We start from the raw sequence: 19819 nt of genomic DNA on the forward strand, positions 1-19819 counted from the left end.
AGGGTAATATTCCACCTTTAGATTCCAAGCAATAAGAGCACTGTGTAATGATATACTTGCTCGTGAGATGTCACCTGAGAGTATGAAATATACCATCTTTAGATACACATACATATATATTTAGAGTGGCAGGCATTATGTCCGAGCAGTCTTTGGATTTAATGTTATGAAAATAAAATATGCACTTTGCACTTTATCCTGGTGTATTCCTGACTCAATTTTGAATGGATGTTCATCAAGAGGACCTCGCCAGATGATCCCCGTTTGATTGTGCAAAGCGGGGTTAAAACTGTTTTTGGATACATATATATTCATACACATACATATATTTTGTTAACTGTGGTGCTAAGCAAAATCTCCTATTGAAATATGGCCGCCTCTGGTGTCTTGTTAGTATAAGAGAGTCTTGTGCTCTTTCAGTTGTTGCAGGGAGCAAACATAATATCACCACTCCAAGATGGCCACCCCCCTTTAGTGTGAGCTCTTTTGGTCGGAAGTCCTCTTTCTGCCTACTGTAGTTTAGGCTTTGGCCATTTTGTAGGACAGGGTGCAGTGCCTACCATAGAGAAAGACATCAAAATGGCCTCAAAATCTCCCACCTTTGATATCCAGTGCACACCGGTTGTTCTACCAGAGCACAGAAATCTCCAGAAGTAGCGCTCAATTTTTGGCAAAGGGATAGGGTGGCCAATTCAGCCACCCTGGTTGGCTCTAAACCACCACAGAAGGCAGCCATTTGTCCCGCAGCTTAAGGCAGCATAGGGTAACTCGGATTCAGTTTAGTGCCGGCTCCCCTTCTTTATTGTAAATCAAGAACAATGCAACCCATGCACCCTCACTATTCTGACCATCTTGATCAACATCAAAAGGCAGACAGAAGCTACATTACACCACCAAGGGGTCCCAAATCGGTCTCCCAGGCACACACTTGCCCGCCACTGGAAGGCAGTTAAGCCTCATAGACCCATTCAGTGTAGAAATGCCTCAGATCAGGTTCAGCCCCCCATGCCTGCTCTCAGCCTCACCCGAGGCAGTCATACACCTCCATAACCAATTTTGATAAATTGTTTGAGACTAGAACAATGAAGATAAAATTAGTAGAGCCAGAGATGTGCAATTCTAAAGATTTAGGTAAATATAGTGTTTAAAATCACAAAGCGCTAACTGTGGTTATCTTTTAAAAAAAAAAAAAAAAATGTTTATTTTTTATTGAAAACCATATATAATACAATACGATAAATCCAGCTGTACATCATATAAATTTCATCAAAAAAAATTGCATACATATTAATGATTAATAAATAGCATAAATTGGACAACACCAAGTAGATCCTAAATGATCCTTTAATAATAATCCTTTTTATTTTTTAAAAGAAAGAAGAAAATAACCCACCTAGCAACTTTTAAAAGTGTCTCCAATATTTATATCAAAATTAATCTAATAGCCAGAAAAATACTATTTCTATAAAGTATGTTCTCTCATATCCCATAGGGCAGACTTAAAAATTTTTTTTAAAAAAAAGACGAGAATTGATTCAGGTAGTGACCTTAAGAAACATAGTCAAAAAACTTTACCCAAATCTGCTGAAATTTCTTAAGTCCCCCTGTTCGCAAAGCGTATCTTCGTTCACTGTTCTTTACATGAGCCATTTTTCGAATCCATTCGATTTTCGAAGGTATTAAATCCGATCGCCAGTTTTGAAGTAAAAGAGATCTGGCGACGGCCATACCAATATATAGAATTTTACTCCACTTCTGTGCTGCTTGCATATCTGGATCATAGCCCCACAATATCAATCCGTCATTCCAATTAATTGAAATTCCGCATTCTGTTGTGAAAAACTCAAAAATATCACTCCAAAACTTCTGAATCAGTGGACACTGTAATATTATATGAGTCCAATTAGCAGCTGGGTGAATATGGCAGTGGAAACAGTGACCCGATTGATTAGGATAGACCTTAGCAATAAAAGCAGGGGTTCTATACAATAGCCATTTACTAAAATAAAGCATCCTTCTCCAGTTGGCGCCTCTAATTGAGCTGAAGTTTAAGCTATTGATTGTAGTCCAGACAATAACTGTAAATTCTTGATTTTCATATTTACCCCACTTTGTAATTGCCTTAGTCTCCAAATCTGACCCTTTAATTCTAGCTAGTATTTTTTTCCACTCCCCGGGTTTTTTTATTAGTTTATATCCCAGTAGATCATAAACTAGCTGTTTCTGAGTCAAAATATGAGATAAATCAAGGTTTTCGAGAAATTTACTAAGGCTATTGTGTGACCCTAAAAGGAGAAAATCTCCAGGGATTAATTGAGACATTTCTCTGACGCTAATCCATTTATTATTCCGAACAAAATCGAAAAGCTTCAAAAAGTCGGCTTTCATCCAGATTTGAGAGAGAATAGAGGAGTCTTTGATACGTGTTGAAATAAAAAGTTCAGCAGTGGGAGTAATATCATTAATAAGTGGAATAGAATAACGTCTAAAAAAGGCCTGATATTTATGAAAAACCCAGTGTAGACACTTATATCTGACTAATTTTGGAGAATGAAATATTGCTAATGGGTAATGGATCTGGTTATCTTTAAGCATTAAGTTAATAAAAAAATTAATTAAAAAAACAGACTGTAAACCCTGCTTAAATCTAGACATGTATTGTGCAAAATACGCAAAATAATATTCTTTGAGATTGGGGAGGGCTAGACCCCTGTTTTCCACATTTTCATATAAAGTGCAAAGTGCGATTCTGGGAATTTTCTTATGCCATATAAATGCTGTAAACATTGACTCTATTTTTGTAAAAAAGGAATTTGATAAAACGCAGGGAATTGTAGAGAATAGGAAACTAAACAGTGGAAGCACTGACATTTTGATCAGGGCAGCCCTTCCTAAGATGGAAAGCGGAAGAGAATCCCAGCGGAAAAATAAGTCCTGAACTTTTCGTAATAGCGGGACAAAATTCAGATCATACAGATCTGAAACAGAAGATGAGAAATAGACCCCTAGATACAGTTTAGGTTTCGGATTAAAACAGGGAAAAATATCGGGGTGTAAAATCTCCGGTGTACATCCACTCAAGATTATCTCAGTTTTTCTTTTATTAATTTTATAGCCGCCAAATGACTCATATAAGTCAAACATCTGAAAAACTTTAGCCTGCGGTTCCTCTTTAGGTTTTGTTAAAAGCATAATGTCGTCGGCATATAGTTTAATCTTAGCCATAGACGGAAGCCGAGGACTAATATGCCGATTCTTTCTGATCACAATCGCAAGAGGCTCGATAAAAAAAGCGAATAACACCAGAGATAGCGCGCAGCCTTGTCTAGTTCCCCTTTTTACTTTTACCTGACCGACCTGCGTGGAATTAATAATGATGTTAGTTGCAGCATTCTTATATAAATTTGCCACCAGATCTATAATTTTGGAAGGGATTCCAAACTTTGTTAAAATGCAAAATAAAGTATCCCATATAACCAAGTCAAAGGCCTTTTCGGCGTCCAAAAGCAAAACGAATGCTGGAATCTTTCGAATTTCAAAATAATCCAGTGCTTCCACTAAAAAATGTGTATTTGTTCCCAATCGCCTTCCTGCAATAAAACCATTTTGATCAGAAAAATTAAATGCGACGCACACCCATTAAAACGATAGGCTAAACGTTTCGTAATTAGTTTATAATCCGTATTTAAAAGAGTTATCGGGCGATAAGAATTAGGGTCCTCACCACTTTTCCCTTTTTTTTAAAAAACTAACTACATTCCCTTCTCTAAATGTTTGTGGTATGGGTTCTCCGTCCAGAATAGAATTAGCCAGAGTAAGAAAAAAATCCAAATTCTCGCTAGCAAATGTTTTAAAAAACTTTGAAGGGAGGCCATCTGGACCACAGGCTTTACCATTCAGAAGGTTCTTAATAGCTTCCCCTAACTGTTCTCTTGTAAACGGCCCCACCATCTTGCTATTTCCTAAATCTGTTAAAATGGGTAATTGGTTTTCCTGAAGAAACGCTTCCAACAATGGCTTATTAATGGGTTGTTCATAACCATATATCTTCTCAAAATGTTTGAGCATAATGTCTCCTATTATTTCCCTATCCTCAATGCGATGGCCTGAAATAGGGCAGTTTAATGCCAATATTTGGTTGCTTACAGCCCGTTCCCTTGCTTGCCAAGCTAGGAATCTGCTGGTAAAGTTACTCTCCTCATAATTTTTTTGCCTATGCTGCTGATAAGAGAGCTCACTTTTTACATAATAATTCTCTGCAAAGTTCCGTTTGGCTTGCTCCCAATGTCGATGGTTTGCTGGAGTAGGGTTAGCAAGAAAATTACTTATGAATCTTTGCAAATTATATTCAAGCATTTGTTTTTCCTCTTTCTTTCCCTTTGAGATCTCTGCATCCCTAGCCACTGCAAGCCCACAAAAAAAGATCTTGAAAGAGTCCCAAATCATATGTATAGGGGCTGAGCCAAAAGTTCGGTAAAAAACTTCTCTAATTTCGATTTTGATGAAGGAAATCCAGGTATCCTCTGACAGATACTGATAGTTTAATTGCCATCTTCTTAAAACTGTCTTACCTTCCCCTAATTCTAACTCTACACTAACCAATGCATGGTCCGAGAAGCTACTCTGAACACTTTTTTGTGATTTAAAGCACAAACTCCGGGAGATAAGAAAAAAATCAATCTGTGAGAATGACTGGAATCTCCCTGAAAAACAAGTGTAGGCCGTTTCAGTAGGGAATGCAGCACGCCGAGGGTCAACAATTTCAAGTATTGGGCTGTAGCTTTGAACCACTTTAAGGGATTGATGCTTTAGCTGTTTTTTCCCTTTGGTTGAAGAATCAATCTTAGGATTCATCAACAAATTGAAGTCCCCTCCCACAATTATCTCCCCTGACACTAATAATAAAGATTGAAAAAATTCCTCATAAACAGTGGGATTATCCTGCACTGGAGCATAAAAACTTGCAAATGTCAGGGGTCTATTTCTTACCTTGCAAGTGATCCAGCACCATCTTCCCGCCTGATCACTCGCTGAGTTCACCAACTCTACCTGAAATTTCTTACTTAAAAAAATAGCTGTTCCTCTATGGGCAGCAGAGGCGGAGGAGAAGACTTTATGCACAGCCCAAGATTTGAACATGGCGAACTCGGCTACTTTACCCACTGGTATATGTGTTTCTTGCATCAGAACTGCCCCTGGATTTTCTGTCTTAATCCAGGCTTCTATAGCCCTCCTCTTTCTCTCATTGTTGAGACCGTTTACATTAAAAGAAATTACTTTCAATAATTCCCTACCCCCCTCCACTTTCCCTTCCATTTGATCTATCAAAATATCTCAAGCAAAGTTCCCAATTGTTTTTACATACTTGTATAACAGTACCCAGCTCCCTTCTTCCCAGGGCATCTAGAAGTGCGAAAAATAACAGCCCCCCCTTCAACTTATCTAATTCATGCTGGACATATAAATTCAGCTAAAAAAAATGTTTTTCATTTTTGTCCATATACTCCCTCTTTACCCCTGAGAACCCTCCCTTATCACCCCCCCCACCTCCAAGGAAGTGTGGCAACTTCCCCTGTCCACGCTGGCCACCTTCCCACCCTCCCTAGACATTTGTTGGGTGTCATGACCTTACACCCTAGGTGGCCTTGAGTGACCCCTCTACCCACCCCTTAGAAAAAAAGACTAAGGTTAATAATATTACCCGCTCTGGACTTTTCTTTCCTCTTTCCTCCCTCCCCCACTCCCTTCCCTCCTCTCCCTTCGTCCCTCCTTTAATGACCTCTATACCTTTTTTCCAAACCTGAAAAATATATCACTGATTACTTTGCATCAAAATTCAATCTTGCAAGGGTCACAATCCAGAAATGCTCCTATAATACTATTACACCACTATCCTCAATAACTTGTTCCAATGTCACATAAAATCTACACAATGCAACAGAAGAATAAAATAAGTTATAAAGGTGTTTAAACAGAGCCAATAGATATAGTCATCTATAACCCTAATTAATCTAATGCAACCACTGATAAATAGATAAATAAAGTGCGACGTGCAATAAGTGCAATATAGAAGATGACCAAGAGTAATGCTATCAACCACCTCCAATTATAAGAAATGGAAATATATCAACTCCATATTAGGCAAGGAGAGACATGATGAAGAGCATATTAAAGTGCATTGTGCATTGTGCATTGCAAATATCCTAACTATAAAGTGCAAAATGTGCATGTGTCAGAACTGCTGAAATCAAGTGCGGTCCCCTCAGGAACAGATGACCTTACCCCAAATCCACCACGACCAAAACCAGTAGCAGGCAACAACCTCTGCCACTAGACCTTGCCCGAGGGGGAAAGGGGAAGTGGAAGACAAAACAAGAGAGACACGCCTTCGGGATACTGGCTCCTACTTTTGGAATTCTGTAGAAGTTCTGCAATATATAAGCACACAATTCTTCACTTGTTACTGCTAAACCTCTCTAAGACTCTCACCCTTACTCCTCCCCACTATAGTGTACCTTACCCGTAGCTCATATGAGGCTAACTCCTCTCTGACTGTCTTGTCTGTAATGTATTTTATTATGCACCTCTGGTTAACTGAAAGAACCCTGCCAAATGCAGATTTAAGTCTTTCCATAAACTTGCAGGTTCTTGGCTCAAAAGTCTTTTAAGTTTTTTCCTCAGATAAAACTCTCACTGTTGCAAATAATATTTCTCCATTTATATCTACAAACTTAGAATAATCTGAAGTTGTCTTTGGTTCACTCAAAGTCTGATGGTCTTGGTTAAAGTTGCGAGTGGATGATCATTACACAATTAAACACTCTTACTTGAAGGTTGAAAGAACTTCTCTTGACAGAAGTTACATTTCACTGCATTACTCCTACTGATCCCAAACTCTGAATTGCCACCAGCTTCTATTCCTCCAGGATATTGTATTTCTGAACTGGTGAAGAAAGATTATGTTTTGTTAAACACTCATAATTAACCTTTAACTTCGTATCACAAGCTACTTCCCATTAAATGTCAGGAAACGGCTCGTATTCTGATTCTTCGAAGAGAAACTGAAGAGAAGGCACAGAGCGCGGAAAACTAGCTCCTGTCAGAATTTCTCCTCAGTTGAAGTGCGCTGTGCGGTAGTCACGCACGCGCGTTAACTGTCAACACTGCTTCAAAAAGGAACAACTAGACCGCGCACCGCTCTAGCAGTGGTAGCGAACCGGTCTTCTTGGAAAATGGCGGAACGACGTAATTCATGCAACACAAGGCGGAGGGACGATCTCCAACACGGATTCAGCCTCTTCCAACGTGGGTACTTCAGATCAGGTAATCCAATGGAGGCTGAGCGTTGTTTCTCAAGTCCCCCCATCCGATCCTTCTTGTGGATCTTGACAGTACTCCCCACCAAAGAGCATCCCCCCAACCTGGGTTTAGTGGGGTTAGCTTTGTGAAACTCTCGAATGAGTCTTGGAGCATGAATGTTGGTATGAGGCTCCCAGGATCGTTCTTCAGGGCCAAAGTTCTTCCAGTCAACCAGATAGTACAGTTTGCCTTTCCTATAAGTGGAGTCTAAAATCTTGTGTACTTCAAACTCTTCTGCAGACTGTACTAAAATGGGTTTAGGAGTTGGACGAATTCTTACATTTGGTGGACTTTTCTTTAGTAAGGAGACATGAAATGTAGGATGCACCCTTAAGTATGAAGGTAAATGAATTTTGACTGTAACTGGATTTAATATTTTTTCCACTATAAATGGCCCAATGAATCGAGGTTGAAATTTTCGATTCTCTTTTAATTTCAAATTTTTTGTGGACAGCCAAACCTTATCTCCAGGATTAAAATCCGGAGCTACTCTCCTTTTCTTGTCAGCTTGCTTTTTATAAGAAGCCTTTGCCTTAGTCAAGTTTCCCTTAACTCTGGCAAAAGAATCCTGCACCTCAGACACAAACTGTTCAACTGCTGGGACTGGACTTTCTTCTTTCTCTAATATGAGAGTTGGATGCCTGCCATAATTTAGATAAAATGGAGTACTGCCAGTGGAAGAGTGCTTGGCATTATTATAAGCGAATTCTGCTGCCCAAACTAACTCTGACCATTCAACCTTCTGATCCAATAGGTAAAGCCGAAGATACTGCTCAAGCTCTTGATTAACCCTCTCTGTCTGACCGTCTGTTTCTGGATGGAAACTAGTGGAGTAGCGGGTGTCTATCCCTAATCTCTTAGTGAAAGCCCTCCAGAAATGAGAAACAAATTGTGTGCCTCGGTCAGAAATTAACATTTTTGGCACTCCATGTAGCCTCACTATGTGCTGGGAAAAAAGCTGGGCCAATTGTGGAGCATTAGGAACCTTTTTCAACGGAACAAAATGCGCCATTTTAGAAAAAACATCCATTAACACCAAGATGGTATTAAACCCTTGACTTGGGGGAAGATCAACAATCAGATCCATCGACACGGTGTGCCAAGGGTGTGGTGGGATAGGTAGTGGCAACAACTGCCCTTGTGGAGGCCTTCGATCAGATTTCCCTCTTAGGCATCTGTCACAAGTGGTCACATATTGTCGTATCTGTGGTCTCATACCTGGCCACCAGAAATTCCTTTCCACCAACTCCAAGGTCTTGTGAATTCCTTTGTGTCCTGCGAGCAGATTGTCATGGCAAGATTTCAACGCCCTTTCTTGAAGCTCGGCTGTTGGAAGGAATAAATGATTATCTTGATAGGGAAGTCCATCTCTGATTTCTCTACCTTCTGCTCCTCTGATCCAGTCACTCATTTCATGGTTAGTCATAGCCTCTTGAATTTTGACTGCAAACTCAGAAGTATTGGTGACTAGAATTATCTTTTCTTCTGGGATAATATTTTGCAGTTCTCTAGAGGATTCCAGGGAATCAGAGTGGATTCTTGATAGCGCATCTGCCTTTGCGTTGCTCACCCCTGGCCGAAAGGTTATGACAAAATCAAAGTCAGCAAAAAACAAAGACCATCTTAACTGCCTGGCTGTCAGAGTGCGAGCTGATTTTAGAAATTGCAAGTTCCGATGATCTGTAAACACTGTAACCTTGTGTTTAGCCCCCAGCAGGTAGTGTCGCCACTCCAAAAATGCACATTTTACAGCCAGCAACTCTTTATCGGCAATAGAATAGTTGCACTCTGGAGGAGTCAGTTTTCTTGAGTAATAAGCCACAGGGTGAAGCTGGCCAGTCTGAGGATGACGCTGAGAGAGAATTCCCCCTATAGCCACATCTGAGGCGTCAGCTTCAACATAAAATGGATCTTCTGTCTTCGGATGCAACAAAATTGGGGCTTGAATGAATGATTTTTTCAAGAATTGAAAGGCTTCTTCAGCTTCAGCTCCCCAAATGAACTTAACACCTTTTTTCGAAAGTCGAGTAATGGGTGCCACCTTCTGAGAGAAGTTCGGAATGAATCTTCTGTAAAAGTTCGAAAATCCCAAAAAACTTTGAACCTCTTTCACCGATCTTGGGGAAGGCCATTCCTGCACTGCCCTGACTTTTGTAAGATCCATGCTCACTCCTTCGGGAGACAGTACGAATCCCAAAAACTCCACACGCCTTACATGAAAGGCACATTTTTCCAATTTCACGTATAGGTGGTTTTCCAACAATCTGGTTAAAATGGCTCTGACATGCTGCGTGTGTTCATCCACATTGTCTGAAAAGATTAAAATGTCATCAATGTAGACAACAGCGAATCTATCCAGAAATTCTCCCAACACATCGTTCACAAAATGCTGAAAGGCAGCAGGAGCGTTGCATAGCCCGTAGGGCATTACTTGGTACTCAAATAGCCCATACCGAGTGCGAAATGCTGTTTTCCATTCATCTCCGGGAGCCACTCTGATTAAATGATACGCTCCCCGCAAATCCAATTTGGTATATATCTTGGCATTTTCACTTGATCCATCAAGACTGAAATCAGTGGAAGAGGATAGCGATTTTTAATGGTCACCTGATTCAGGGCTCTGTAATCTATGCACGCTCGAAGATCACCATCTTTCTTGGGGATAAAAAAGAGAGGAGAGGAGACTGGTGACTGAGAGGGGCGTATAAATCCACTGGCTAGATGTTGGTCCAAATAATTCTTCAAAAATCTATTCTCAGTTTCGGTGAGGGCATAGATGCGACTGCACGGCAGTACAGCTCCTGGCTCAATCTCAATTTTGCAATCATAAGGGCGATGGGGTGGCAACTTCTCCGCTTCTTTCTTATCAAACACTGTGGATAAATCCTTATATTCCAAAGGAATTTCCTTGGTTCCCACAGTACAAATCTGAGCTGGATGATGATGAACCAGATTTCTAACTGGAGAGTCTTCAAAAGGTCTAATTTGATTACCAAAACAATTTTCTTGACAAAAGGGGGAATCCATAACTATTGTTCTTTTGCTCCAATCAATGCGCGGGTTATGTTCGGTTAGCCATGGTAAGCCAAGAATCAACTGAAATTGGGGTGCGTCAATTAAATTGAACATTAGAAGTTCTGAATGACCATTTAACCCCGTTAGCTGGACCAATTCGGTTTCATGAGTGATAGGCCCTGATGATAAATTGGTGCCATCCACTGCACGCACCACTTCCACTAATTGCTTTTCAACAAATTTTACTCCAATCTGCCGAGCATATTTTATGTCGCAGAAATTTCCGGTGGCCCCTGAGTCAATCATCACTGAAACCTTACTGATCTCTTTATCACGGAATTTCACTGTGAAGGAGGCCACCAAATGAGGGGCTGCAGACTGCAAAGTATTCACGATTTGTTGTGGTTCAGGAGCTGACTTAATAGACGCTTCCACCCGTGCAACTCCGTCTACGGGTGAAGCCGGCCTTTTCCCTGCTGAGAAGTCTTGGGCCTTTTTGGACATTCCTTCACAAAGTGCCCAGACAAACCACAATACAGGCAAAGTTGAGCATTCCTTCGACGATCCTTCTCTTCTTTGGTCAAAGGCCCCCTCACCGAACCAATCTGCATAGGTTCTTCAGAAGACACTCCCTCAGCACTCTTGTGGCCTTCAGTCTTTACTCGATCCCAACGAGGAGGCAAAGGACGAAAATCTTTTTTCTTCTCATTTCGACGCTCACTTAATCGATGGTCTAGTTGCAACACCAAATCAATCAACTCTGATATTTCGGTGGGTCTTTGAGGAATTTGTGCCAGGGCATCTTTTAACTCATCTTTCAAGCCTCTGTAAAAAATGGCAGCTCTTTTCTCCTCCGGCCAATTTGTTTCTACCACCAACTTGTTGAAGTTCGCTAAATATCCTACTAGGTCTCGACTCCCTTGCTTGAGCTCAAGTAGTTCATTATCCGTCGCTTGTGAGGCAGAACGGCGATCAAATATTCGTGCAAACTCTACTTTGAAGGCGTCAAAATTGCATAGTATTGGATCATTTCTGGTGACCAGAGACATAGACCAAGCGGCTGCATCGCCTGTCAGATACGACAAAATAAATGCCACCTTCGCCTGATCTTCCGCAAAGATTACAGGACGACACAAAAAGTGCAAGGAACACTGGGTCAAAAAAATTTGGGCCTTGTGGGGGTCCCCACTATATCTCTCTGGGGAAGCTAAAGGAATGATGGGTGAAATGGCATGAATAACTTGGGTAGATATGTCGGAGGGGGAAGGGTTAAATGAATGAGAGGGAACTCCTTTGAAAGCTGAGCCTGCTGCAACCAACTCATCTAACCTTTGCCGAGTTTGAGTGGACTCCTGACTGGACCTTCTACCCTCCTCCCTCAAAGATTTGTTTTCTTCCAAGGCATTATTTAACTGTTCCTGAATACTATTTAAAATGTTTGTTAAGGCCTTTAAATCTAAACCTTCCGCCATACTGTCCAGGAGGGGACCTAATTTCCCCTAAAGAGGAAGGCACTTCAATCTGTCAGAACTGCTGAAATCAAGTGCGGTCCCCTCAGGAACAGATGACCTTACCCCAAATCCACCACGACCAAAACCAGTAGCAGGCAACAACCTCTGCCACTAGACCTTGCCCGAGGGGGAAAGGGGAAATGGAAGACAAAACAAGATAGACACGCCTTCGGGATACTGGCTCCTACTTCTGGAATTCTGTAGAAGTTCTGCAATATATAAGCACACAATTCTTCACTTGTTACTGCTAAACCTCTCTAAGACTCTCACCCTTACTCCTCCCCACTATAGTGTTCCTTACCCGTATCTCATATAAGGCTAACTCCTCTCTGACTGTCTTGTCTGTAATGTATTTTATTATGCACCTCTGGTTAACTGAAAGAACCCTGCCAAATGCAGATTTAAGTCTTTCCATAAACTTGCAGGTTCTTGGCTCAAAAGTCTTTTAAGTTTTTTCCTCAGATAAAACTCTCACTGTTGCAAATAATATTTCTCCATTTATATCTACAAACTTAGAATAATCTGAAGTTGTCTTTGGTTCACTCAAAGTCTGATGGTCTTGGTTAAAGTTGCGAGTGGATGATCATTACACAATTAAACACTCTTACTTGAAGGTTGAAAGAACTTCTCTTGACAGAAGTTACATTTCACTGCATTACTCCTACTGATCCCAAACTCTGAATTGCCACCAGCTTCTATTCCTCCAGGATATTGTATTTCTGAACTGGTGAAGAAAGATTATGTTTTGTTAAACACTCATAATTAACCTTTAACTTCGTATCACAAGCTACTTCCCATTAAATGTCAGGAAACGGCTCGTATTCTGATTCTTCGAAGAGAAACTGAAGAGAAGGCACAGAGCGCGGAAAACTAGCTCCTGTCAGAATTTCTCCTCAGTTGAAGTGCGCTGTGCGGTAGTCACGCACGCGCGTTAACTGTCAACACTGCTTCAAAAAGGAACAACTAGACCGCGCAACGCTCTAGCAGTGGTAGCGAACCGGTCTTTCTTGGAAAATGGCGGAACGACGTAATTCATGCAACACAAGGCGGAGGGACGATCTCCAACACGGATTCAGCCTCTTCCAACGTGGGTACTTCAGATCAGGTAATCCAATGGAGGCTGAGCGTTGTTTCTCAAGTCCCCCCATCCGATCCTTCTTGTGGATCTTGGCAGCATGAATGGGCATAAATGTGCAAATTGTACAGACAAACAATCTATAGGCTTACTTATAGCAACTACCTATATAAAAAAAATTGGCAATACAGACTACAATTTCTGAGTCCCCCCCCCGGACAAATGCTCTACACAATGCGTTACACAATGCGTTAAAAACAATGGCTCGGGGGGAGTGAGGGGAAAACGGAGTAGGTGAATACGGAGGAGGAAGAAACTAAAGGTTCCACAGCTGAGGGGAGACTTTCATTATGTAGACTAGAAGGGACCATATTATTAAGTGTATTTTTTAAACCTCGTAAAGATCCTCTCAAAGCGTTCAAAATTCAGGTCCAAAGCTTGTATAAGGATGTTTCCATTACTGTAGAGGGATATGGGAAGATCAGCATTAAAGTCTGGTGACGGTTATATGGTTATTCAGAAACCATGAGGAGTTTTGCTCATTAGTTTGAAGCGAAGCGTTTTTGTTTAGACTCTTCTCTACTGAGCTCTTCTGGAAGTGTAGAAAATGAGGTTGGTAACCACAACACGCTTTGACGTGTAGAAATTGCCATCCGAGATGAGCGTTTCAGAAAATCATTTTAGAAGATTGTGTTTGAAGGTCTTTGCTGATTTCTTAAAAAGGTTAGGGGGTGGGCAATCTTAAAAGCATTAAGACCTACCTGTACCAGGATGTCAGAGGAGCTAGTGGTAGGTTGCGCCATGGTGAGGATAGCAACCAGTTTAAAAGGGATCTGAGAAGATCAAGGATCAATGTTGATTTGTCACCAGCGAGTAGGGTAATATTCCACCTTTAGATTCCAAGCAATAAGAGCACTGTGTAATGATACACTTGCTCGTGAGATGTCACCTGAGAGTATGAAATATACCACCTTTAGATACACATACATATATATTTAGAGTGGCAGGCATTATGTCCGAGCAGTCTTTGGATTTAATGTTATGAAAATAAAATATGCACTTTGCACTTTATCCTGGTGTATTCCTGACTCAATTTTGAATGAATGTTCATCAAGAGGGCCTCACCAGATGATCCCCGTTTGATTGTGCAAAGCGGGGCTGGAACTGTTTTTGGATACATATATATTCATACACATACATATATTTTGTTAACTGTGGTGCTAAGCAAAATCACTTATTGAAATATGGCCGCCTCTGGTGTCTTGTTAGTATAAGAGAGTCTTGTGCTCTTTCAGTTGTTGCAGGGAGCAAACCTAATATCACCACTCCAAGATGGCCACCCCCCTTTAGTGTGAGCTCTTTTGGTCGGAAGTCCTCTTTCTGCCTCCTGTAGTTTAGGCTTTGGCCATTTTGTAGGACAGGGTGTAGTGCTTGCCATAGAGGAAGACATTAAAATGGCCTCAAAATCTCCCACCTTTCATATCCAGTGCACACAGGTTGTGCTACCAGAGCACAGAAATCTCCAGAAGTAGCGCTCAATTTTTGGCAAAGGGATAGGGTGGCCAATTCAGCCACCCTGGTTGGCTCTAAACCGCCACAGAAGGCAGCCATTTGTCCCGCGGCTTAAGGCAGCATAGGGTAACTCGGATTCAGTTTAGTGCCAGCTCCCCTTCTTTATTGTAAATCAAGAGCAACGCAACCCATGCACCCTCACTCTTCTGACCATCTTGATCAACATCAAAATGCAGACAGAAGCTACATTACACCACCAGGGTACCCCAAATCGGTCTCCCAGGCCCACACTTGTCCGCCACTGGAAGGCAGTCAAGCCTCATAGACCCATTCAGTGTAGAAATGCCTCAGATCAGGTTCAGTCCCCCCATGCCTGCTCTCAGCCTCACCCGAGGCAGTCATAAACCTCCATAACCAATTTTGATAAATTGTTTGAGACTAGAACAATAAAATAAAATTAGTAGAGCCAGAGATGTGCAATTCTAAAGATTTAGGTAAATATAGTGCTTAAAATCACAAAGCGCCAACTGTGGTTATCTTGTTGTTCCAGACCAAGGCAAAGTCACAAGTTCAGGGCGACCACAATGGTGAGTCGACTGGATACATGGACCATATTAGTCCTACGGAGAAATGTACCTTAAACCTGGTTGTGGAGTGCTGCGCCACCCAGGGGCAGGTCCGGGCCGCGATGCAAGGTCCTGTGTCAGGGAAGAGGTGCACAGCAGTAGTTCTGAGGCAGAAAGGCTGTGATATGAGGCCCTGTGTCAGAGATGTGTCATGCATTGCTGGTTCAGATGAGCTGCAGGTCTGCAAAGCAAGGTCCTGCGCTGGAGATCCGTTCCAATACGAGCTGTGAGGAGTTGCTTTGCACTGCATTGGTTCGGCTTAACCCCAAAGCTGGGCTGGCAGAGCACCTTAGCTCCTCTTCCAAGGGTCCAGGACTGCAGGGGCACCAGTTTGTGGGTTTGGACTCACAGCAGGAAGAGTCGAGGTGAAGGGTTCAAGATGGTGAGCTCTTTTCTGCCACTGACACTCTGATCAGGACTAGTTTTTGGAGTCACTCTCGCGGTCCTGGGTTCAAGTTGTAGGTCCAGTCCTTCTCACTCAGGCATTAGAGCAGCAAAGTGGCAGGGCAGCAGGTCAGTATTTTCTGCAGCAGTGCAGTACAGCAGTCCTCCTTCTGAGTATTCCACAGGTCCAGTCAACTGAAGAGTTGGGTCTGAGGGGCCAATATTTATTACTGGTTCCTCCTTTGAAGTGGAAGAAGATTTTGGAGTTTACTCCTTCAGAGGTGCCTGGAATTTCCCGCCTCCATACTCTGGTCCCAATCTGTCTGGGGGCCCAGTTGGCTAATGTGAAGCACTTTGTGTATAAGCTGAGTCTGTGCCTTAGAGGTGAAAGTATAGTATGGTATAGTATAGTGATGCTGCCTTGGAGGAATACACAAAGGCTAACAGCTACCTACAGCTAGCCATGTGACCCAGGAACAGGATACAGGCACCAAATGGTTCGGACAAGTAAATGCCAACTTACTGGAAGTGGCATTTTCAGAATTGTAACTCAAAATCCAACTTTACTATCAAAGAAGGTTTTAAGTTACAATTTATCAGACGTCCAACTTGAGTTTCCTACCTCTTCCACATCAAAAGTTAGCACTAATTAAATATAGTAGGATAACCCAATGTTATTCTATGGAAGAGGTAGGGCTCACAGTAGTTAAAAAACAATTTAGGAGTTTTTCACTACCAAGGCATGCAAAATTTAAAAGTACATGTTCAACCTTTTAATTAACAAAGCACCCTTCCCTAGGGGTTGGTTAGGACGTACCTTATGTGTGATTTATATGTATTAGGCGACACTTTGCCAAGTTTAATTGCCAGTTTAAAACACCACACACAGGCTGCAATAGCAGGCCTCAGACATAAAGGGCTACTTAAGTGAGTGACACAATCTACCTGCAAGGCCATTAGTAACATTTAATTTACTGGTCCTGGGTACCGGTAGTACCACTTTATATGGGATTTACAAGTAAATTAAATGTGCCAATTTGGTATAAGCCGATTTTAACATGTTTAAAAGGAGCGATCATAAGTATTTTAGTACTGGTTAGCAGTGGTAAGGTCCACAGAGTCCTAAAAGCCAACAGAAACAGGTTCTTCAAACAGGAGGCTGAAGGCAATAAGTTTGGGGTGACTTTCAGAGTGCCGCAAATCCAAAAGCAAGTATATGCCACCCGCCATCTATTAATGAAGCTTTAATTTTTGGTGACTTTCAATACTAAAATGACAAATAAATAAACAAAAATGTTCTGTATTCATGATTTAGAGGCCTCTTTGAATATTCAGAAGCTCATTCTATGGTATCCATCGCCCTAAGATACATTTTAACGGCAATATATAAGCAAGCCTTTACAAGCTGTACAAAATGAGTTCATGCAAGGGAAACTTTTTTCTTGCCATGCATAAATAAATATAGAGAGATCAAAATCAAAATGAAAGGTAGATAGAATTATTAGTTGCTTCTGTGAAATGATTTCCTAAGCAAAACAAGCATTTTTTCTTGCAACAGAGTTTGATGACATCAGTCGTCATACTCTCAGGCGTAAGGTGCCTGAGTTTCACCAGCAACCTTCTTCTGGTTGAGAATTTAACTGAAATAAAAGAGGCTCTCTACTGAATTTATACTGTCATGTAGTTCCCATTAATCCATAGGATCTGCATGTTTGTTGGACAACATAAACTTTGGGTGAGGTGCCTAGACTGATTCCAAGCACCCCTGCAGGATATGTTGGCTTAGAGACCAGCTAGCTCACAGTGTCACCACCAGCCCCCATAACCAAAACAGGGAGAAAATAGTTTCTGGCAACCACTGAATATGACAACCTTGACCCCTCAGGGATCGTTGTAATAGATCAAGACCCTTCTGCTCAGTTACTCGTGCTCTTTGTTCTCAGAGAAATATACAGAGAATACCCAATGGAATGTTTTCAATATATTTATTGAACCAACATTATTCTTGTATAAAATACATGTGCTGTAATAATCACTAGACACAAGCAATTGAAAGTGAGTACGAGCATCAAAAGAGTAAAGAGCAGATATAGTTCTACCATGGTGCTAAAACAGTGTGTATATGCTGGCATATGATACAAGGTAGTAATGAGGCGTACTCCTACAATGCAAATTCTACTGTGTGTGTCTAGAGTGTATGTAGGTGTAGAGCCAAGAATCCCCCAAGGGATGATCTTATCCCATTACCTGGCGGGAAAGACACCCCTCACAAGATGTCAGACCACTGCATGGTCCCTCGGTGTCAGCTGAAGAACCTCCTCTGCTAATCCTATGAGATGCTTATTATTTATGATAAAAAGTATCCTTGCAATGTACGTGTAGATTAGCAATGTTATGGATATGTAGATAGCCCTGTCGCCCCATCGATGAAGATAGCACAGCATTTGTACATTGTGTGTAAAGGCCTTATACTTGATGTTCAAGGCATCATGATAATGTTCTGCGAAGCCAGATGTAAGTAGTTGCAGAGAAACTAATACAACATTGTCACGCACGCGGATATGTGTAAAAGGTGACAGCAGTGGGGGGAGGAGCCTAGCGCTTGACCAAGATGGCCGCGTGAGCTTAGAGCTCCCGAGACCCTCGCGCCCTCCGTCGACTATCCTGTCTCCAATCCTGATGGTATGCATGGCATCGTGTTGCTGAGTTGTCAGGGAGGCGATTGATGCTACCCGCGGTCGGATCGCCCATCGGGAACCGGACTTAAGACTGGCGAAAGATTGCGGCCTAACTCCCGGAGATGCCAGGGGCTAGAGTTGGCAGGATGCCCGACTCCTAGTTGATCAACAACGGCCTGGTGAGGTGTGAACGGTCGGACGGAGGCCCTCGCTCTTTCACTTTCGGTTTCGTTCCCTTTGTCTGCCCGGACACTGTAGTGCTCTGGGTGGCTTTATAACCCCGGGGACGCTCGGTGGGCTACTTTGGCAGAACAAGGCGGACCTGCTCTCTCTTTATACCTCTCTCTGGGAGGGGACGGTCTTCACTGCATTGGACTGCCTGGAGTCCATTATGTCGGGCAAGGCAGAAGGAGATCGGCCGAAGACTAAGTCCACCAGGCGGGGAACGTATTCCCAAGTCAACAGTATGGACCGCTACGCCCTCCTGAAGACATCGCCGAGTGGATCGAGCCAGGCGCCGGATGCCCAGAAGGAGGACTCGCCTGGGACACCGGAGCTCTCCCTGCAGGATGTCATGGGCGCGCTTGATGGGATGCAGACCTCGATGGGGAGGCAATTCGAGGCCCTGGCGCATAAGGTGGATGCCATCCTAGTGGATGTCAACTTGATCCGCTCGGACCTGGGCAAGACAAACGAACGCGTTAAGGACCTGGACCACAAGACCACGGGCCTCACTGATGAGGTTGCGGATCTGCAGAACGAGGTCCGGAAGCTGAGGGCCGAGAGTGACCTCGACGCCCGCCGGCTGGAGGACTTCGAGAGCCGGTCCAGGCGCAACAACGTGCGCGTCATCGGGGTCCCGGAGTCCTCGGATGAGGCTTCGGTGGACCTGCTTGTGGAAGATTTGGTCCTCAATCATCTGAAGCCTAAGGGCCTTGGAAAGTTTTTTGCGGTGGAAAGGGCCCATAGGGTGCCGGGCGGACGGCCCAAGGCGGGTGCCCCGCCGCGGCCGATTGTCGCCCGGCTCTTTCATTTTCGAGATCGGGACGCTATCCTGCAAGCTTCGAGGGTGACGGGCCCAGTCCCCTTCCAGAATGCGTCGGTGAATTTTTACCCGGACTTCACCCAGCAGGTGCAGAGACAGAGACAGAGCTTTCTGGGGGTGAAGCGAAGACTTCGGGAACGGGACCTAAAATATGCCATGCTTTTCCCCGCCAGACTACGGGTGGTGCATGAAGATCGGACATTCTTTTTTGACTCTCCTGTTATGGCCGACGAATGGCTGGACGCTTTGCCCCGGCGACGGACCGGGGACGACACAGCTGAGCATGGAGACAGTGGCCGAGATGGACAGGGCTGATATCTCAAAGCCGGCCTGACTTGATTTGACCATATTTGAAGATTTGAACAGAGTGCAGTAACTGTGGAGGGTTGCGGGAGGACGAGGGGTGCTCTTTTCCTCCCTTGGGGTACTTTTTGTAGATTTTTGTTTTTGTAGGGCGACAGGCACACTGCAAGTTGGGGGGGCTTTTTAAGCTGCAGCAGGGGTGCAGGGTGGGGGGAGTTATGGGGAGTTTGAGTTTGTTGTTGGGGGGTTTATTTTTGCAAGGCATGATGATTATCCTCAGGGTTGTTCCATGGTGGCGCCTCGGGTGTGGG

This window comes from Triturus cristatus, chromosome 3_1, assembly GCF_964204655.1.
Source record: "Triturus cristatus chromosome 3_1, aTriCri1.1, whole genome shotgun sequence".
In the NCBI taxonomy this organism is placed as follows: domain Eukaryota; kingdom Metazoa; phylum Chordata; class Amphibia; order Caudata; family Salamandridae; genus Triturus; species Triturus cristatus.